The 6,000-nt window shown below is 47.8% G+C and overlaps 1 protein-coding gene across 6 annotated transcripts in view; it reads left to right on the top strand.

Annotated features, from left to right (window-relative positions):
- Window positions 1–416: 416 nt before the first annotated feature.
- FER (FER tyrosine kinase) overlaps window positions 417–6,000 on the top strand; it is a 302,725-nt gene continuing 297,141 nt past the window's right edge. For 5 of the 6 annotated variants that reach the window (XM_028149768.2, XM_054715018.1, XM_054715019.1 and 2 more), the window contains exon 1: window positions 1,295–1,359. The gene's annotated coding sequence lies outside the window, so the exon portion shown is untranslated. Of the gene's footprint in view, window positions 521–1,294; window positions 1,360–6,000 lie in introns of those variants that run through there. The other variant, XM_054715017.1, reaches the window with a different exon arrangement.

Below are 6,000 nucleotides of genomic sequence, written 5' to 3'. Positions count from 1 at the left end.
TAAGAAAAGTCTAATTTAAAATGTATGTTTTTCTATGGATAGGACCTGCACTATGGTCAAATAAACAACCCTGTTTAGAAAAATATAGTCACCCCTCTTCTTTGGCTCCCACGTAAATGTTTTAAAGGGGTGTAGTGTGGAGATGAGGTTTGATTGAAGTTAGATTTGCTCCAGGCAAAGAATGTGGCTCAACCAAAGTACAGGATACAATGCCTTAAAAAGTCGGTTGCAGGAACACACCCTTGAGTAGTGACTAATACCGATCACACTGTTACAGAGCAGCTAGCTATCTTCCTTAGCTCACATTACTCATTTTCTACTCAATTCTTTTGGCGAAGGACGCTTCAGTCTCTCTGGAAGACCAAGCCAATGTGGGCTCTTCACGCACTCTAGTCTCCCAAAGAGGTAAGGACTCTTATTGCCAGGACCGCCCACAGGACGCCCGGAAGCAGCACCTATCCCCATTCCAGCACTGAGGGTGTCGCCTGTCCTAAGAGTCTCAGGCGCGGGAGTTACCGGGGTGAGCAAGAGCCCGTTCCTGCCTTTAAGGAATTGCATCCTTCGAAGGAGCTGAAAACCCATTCTAAAGTTACAACCGATGGCAGCTAAACGTACAGCAAAGAGGGAGCGACTCCGGAGGTGGAGAGTGCGCAGTGAGGGGTCGGGGTCCGCGATCCCAAAGCTGCCCCCGGGGATCGCCAGTACCCCGCGGGCACACGGAGCATTTTAATCACGCGTCCGCCCCCGCCCTCCGCATTCCTCTCCGGCCGCCGCTCCGCGGGGTAGTCCCTCGCAGGCGGCCCCAGCTTATCACTCCCGGCCTGGCCACTTCCCGGCAGCGGCCGGCGAGTCTCCCAAAGTTTCCTGTGACGCCGCCGTCCGCCTCGGGCGCATCCCGCCCTCGCTCCCGCCCGCCCGCCCCTGGACACCCGCTGGAGGAGCGGGGCTGCGGGGACCTCAGGGAGCCGCGCCAACAGGAGGACTTCGGGACCCCACCCGGGCCGGGGAGCGGGCTCCGAGGGCGGCGGCCGCGCCCCACGCCCCCCTCTGGCCGCGCCCGCCGCCCGGGTCCGCGCACGCCCACCGGGCCGGGAGCCCGAGTCCCACCCTCCGGGGCCCGGGCCAATCGGCCGCGCCCCACCTCCTGGGAGGCGGTGGAGGAGGGGGCTGGGGGCCGGCCGGCAGCGCCGCCTTCCGCTCGTGCCCATTGGCTGAGGCCTCGAGGTGCCCCGAGACCGGAGCGCAGCGTGATTGGCCGTGGGGACTCGTGACAGCGGCGCCCATTGGCCGAGGCGGCCCCGTGACGCGGGGTGGTGACTGGCTCCCGGGTCTGAGGGGCTCCTGCTTGTCAGGTTCTAGGTAAGTGAGTTTCGCGCGGCGGGCGGCGGGCGCTGTTGCCCGGGGCAACGCCGGGGGAGGGGGGAAGCGGAGGGAAGGCCGGCTGGGAACGGGGGCTCCGCTCCTGTCCGCAGAAGGGAGCCTGGGACTCTGTCCCGGCTGCGGCGGCTGCGCCGAATGCTCTTCCTACGCCCTCAGCCACCCCCCCCCCCCCGCCCCAAGCTGCGGGGTCTCCCGCTCGGCCGGCGCCCGCGGCGGAGCCTTCCTGCTTCGGGTTTTGGGCCGCGCTGCCCACCCGGCCCCGCGAGGCCCGCCCCTCCCACCCCACCGGGGACGGGAGCCTGAGGGGGCGGGTGCCGGCGCGTACAGGCTGAGGCGGGCGCCACGGCCCCGCCCCGTCGCCGGGTCGGGGGTCTGCGGGGTGTGGGGAGGTGGTGGTGGTGGTGGGGGGGGGACTGTAGGCACCGCCCATCACGCCCGCATCCCCTTTTCTCCGCTAGCTTCTCTGCTGGCGCGGTCCTCCATCTGTGGCGGCCACTCGAACCCCTAGGTGCTCCCCAGTTCCTACCTCTGGGGCCCCGCAGTCTCCCTTGACAACCCCCTCCCCTTCCCCGCCGCAGTCCGACCCCAGCTCTTCTCCCGCAGGCCAGCTTCCTCACCTCCTACCTTTAGCCCTCACCTCCCATCCCGGGTCCTGTCGGGTCCCTGGTCCGTTCTGGGCCCGAGGTGACTCCAAAGAGACAGCCAAGAGATCAACGATTAAGGGTGAAGCGACTGCAGCCGGGGGGGGGGGGGGGGGGGGGGGGAGGGGGGGCACTTTTGCAGCGTCCTCTCCTTGCCATTTGGGGGTGAGGAGGGGTTGAGAGGCACCCTGGGGTCAGCTTTCTGCCATTGGCGTTTCCCTTAGCACCAGCTTTCGTAAACACACTCCTTGGGTTGGTGTTGGTGCCGCCTGGCCGGGGTACATCATGCACCAGTGATGGGGAGTTAACTGTGAAGTTGTCCCTTTTTGCTTCGTAAGTCAGTGACCTTACCTAGTGCTGTGCAATCCCCGCTCTAAAAACGTATGAAGGCTCGTAGCCTTTGATATGCGTTCGCCTTATGGTTAAAAAGGAGGCTCAACCTTTTTTATTTTTTTTTAAAAATATATTTTATTGACCCTCCACAGAGAGGAAGGGAGAGAGACAGAGAGTTAGAAACATCCATGAGAGAGAAACATCGACCAGCTGCCTCCCGCACCCCCCCCCCCCCCCCCCCACTGGGGATGTGCCCGCAACCAAGGTACATGCCCTTGACCGGAATCAAACCCGGGACCCCTCAGTCCAAAGGCCGAAGCTCTATCCACTGAGCCAAACCGGTCTTGGCGGCTCAACCTTCTTAATCGGTAAGAAGCTGCCTATAATCACAGTGGTCTCGCTGTCACTTGGACATCAACGGCTCTGAGGGGGTAGGATACCGTTTTCCTCCAGGTCTTTTAAGATAATAAGTCCCCAAACGGAGTCACTGTGTACAAAAGTATAAAGTAAAAATCAGTAAGAATAGACCCAAACTATTTTTAGCGATTAAAGACTAGAAAATGCTTTTCAACCTATGGAATGGGAATAGGGTTAAAAACAACAAAACATTGCAAAGAATAACCACTGCCTCAGTGTTGTGGCCTTGGTTCATCTGTGTGGTATTAAGAGAGACATTTATGAAGAGCCACAAGTTTGCCAGCTAATGCAAGGGAAGGCTTGAGTATATCTCCTGTAATCCAGGAATAATTTTCTGCTAGTATTCTTGAACCAAGGAGACTGTTGCCAAAGGCATTGGGAATGTATTAAGAGAGGACAGAGGCATATGCGAAAAGGTTTTCTGTTTTCTTCCATGAATGTGGAAACGTTTTCTCTGTCTTCTTCCGTGAAAGGCCTTTGTTGAAGGTCTGTTTCTCTTCCACACGGATGGCTAGCAGCATAAACCATATACCAGGTGCAATTATGTAGGGGCCAGTTAATGCAGCTTCTGTTCTCCTTCAAAGGTGGTTGTCAGTGGTTTGGAAGAAACAGTCTAGGCTTTTGGTAGAAAAATCACTTTCAGATCATCTTCAACTGCTAGGTAACTATAACTCTGGTCTGGGACCGTTTCAAACTTGCCATTTTCTTTCCTCCAGTCGCACAAAACTTGAATTGTTCAGTAACTACCTGCCTACACAGCAATAACATTTTTTAAGACAGTTGTTACATAATGAATATAAGGAACAGAGGAACTGAAGTGATCAAGTTAGAAAACCAGCGTAACTATATATCATTCCAAAATATTGTAGGGTACTTATTTCTATTTGTAGATGGAAGTAGTGTTTATAAAACCTATAGCAGTTTAATTCCATGAGACTGTTATAAAACAAGGTTGTGAGTAAGAAGTCATCATTTTTGTAAATCAAGGCCCAGATGAATAAATTGCATTTTGGTAATCAGAAAAAGTGAGTATCTAGTGAACTTGTTACACAAATAAAGTTTTGTTCTAAAATTGGACTCTCATGTTAATGGATTCTAGTTTTGTACTTGACTTTTAAATAAGCATCTTTTTTTGAAGGGAGGTCCAAGGGGCTATCAGTTATGCAATGCATTGGTAACATACTTAATAAATTGGATCAATCTAAATTAGTGGTTTTGGAATAAGAATGTATTTTTGTAATGGACTCTCTTTTAACAGGACTCTCCTGTTTACTAGTTTTAATTTACCCCAGAATTATTTTTCATACGTCATTTTTATAACTAATTTCTTAACTATTGCAACTAAGAGCTAAAGAATTGAGAGATCTTTGGATTAATTCATTTTTAAAATATCTCACTTGTCTTTGACATATTTATGTGTGATTAATTTACCATATTACTGAGGGATTAAAGGGAACAAGCAGGTCATAGTTTTGGAACTTTGGAAAGAATAAAATACTTAGATATTTTTAAATCAATCTCTAGATTTCCCCCCTCTGCCTTCTGTTTTTCTTTTTCTTCTTACTTTTTAATTTTTTATTATAAAAGTTAAATGCTTTAAAATAAATTTTGTAAAACTATAGAAAAGTCACTGATAATTCCACCATAGTTAATGTGTTGGAAAATAACTGAAATTTTTGTGTTTTTTTGTAATACTACCAATCAATGCAATTTTATGGTTTTCATTGCAGTATATCTGCACTTGCTTCTAAACCTGTAAGACTTCCTGAACTTGAGACTCAGTTACCCTAAATTAGAAGAAGGCTCCAAGATCTGGAAGGAAACTGGAAAGAAATAAATAGAGGACATATTGGAGTCAGAAAAAAAGAATCCGACCCAAGCAATGATCTCCTTATTTCATAAATATAAATATAATCCTAGTTACCCATATGAATTTGTTTTATGGCTGACGCAGCATGGGGCCTCTGGAGTTTTTTCTTTGGAATTCAACATATCTAGGTAAAAAATTAAAAAAAATAGGCAAGATGAAGTCTATTTAGTGCCTTTCTACAAAATTTTTCAGATTCCTTCACTTTTGGGATATTGTATATTCAGCTTTTAAAAATTTAATGTCATGTATGATTTGGAATTATTTCCCAAACATTCATATACACTTATTAAAGCATGACTAATTTTTAGTCTAGACATCATCACCACTTACTATAACCTTGACATTGTCTCCTCCTTTAGGAGATTTTAATTGAAAGACTGACAATTTTAAAGTAGGTGTTTTTTGCTAGGTGACAGCGTACAGTGTGTACAGTGAAAGAATATTCATATATTCATATATTTTTTGTTAATCCTCACCCAATTGATTTTCAGAGAGAGTGGAAGGTAGGGAGGGAGGGAGGAAGGCAAGGAGAGAGCAAGGGGAGAGAGAGAGAGAGAGAGAGAGAGAGAGAGAGAGAGAGAGAGAGAGAAAGAGAGAGAGAGAGAAAAGGAAGGAAGGAAGGAAGGAGAGGGAGAAAGGAGAGGGAGAGAAACATTGACACAGTGGTGAGCCAGGGATTGAACTTGCAACCCAGGTACATGCCCTTGACAGGGAATCGAACCGTGACCCTTCAGTCTCCAGGCAGACAATCTAACCATTGAGCAACACCGGCCAGGGCAAGATTCATTTTTTTGGGAGCCAGATAATCTGGGTTTCAGTCAGAAATCAGGAATTTATTTTGTGGGATTTGGGGGAAGTTATATAATCTCTTTAAACCAGTTTTCTCATCAATAAAACTGGGATGACTAAATTGCCTCACAAAGTTGTTAATGAAGAAATGAGAGTAAAATGCCTGAGTTTAGGAAGTCCCATGTTATGTAGGTTCCATACCTTAATATGGAACCTTATTTTATCTCTCCTAGTATGACTCTGTTTATTCTAGCATCCTAAAAGCCCCTAAATTTAGACTTAGAAAATTAAAATAATTATATTATGTTCACTTAAATTGAATGACATTTACATTTGTACTGAAGAGCAAATAATTAGAAATATCTCTGATTAGCTGTTCTTTTATAGTTCTTTAATTATTTTATTCCAGTAGGGTAGTCAGAAATTTAAATGCTGTTTACCTCAAATATGTCTAGTTTGTCTGAATTCCTGAATTATTTTTCTTTCACCCTAGATTATCATCTATTGTTGGATGGTTTCCCAAAATTTATTTCATTTAAACTACAAATATTTGCTTAAAAGTGGGTACAG

This window comes from Eptesicus fuscus, chromosome 4, assembly GCF_027574615.1.
Source record: "Eptesicus fuscus isolate TK198812 chromosome 4, DD_ASM_mEF_20220401, whole genome shotgun sequence".
NCBI lineage: Eukaryota > Metazoa > Chordata > Mammalia > Chiroptera > Vespertilionidae > Eptesicus > Eptesicus fuscus.
The sequence above is the reverse complement of the archived record's forward strand: the minus strand, read 5'-3'. Positions and strand labels throughout refer to the sequence as shown.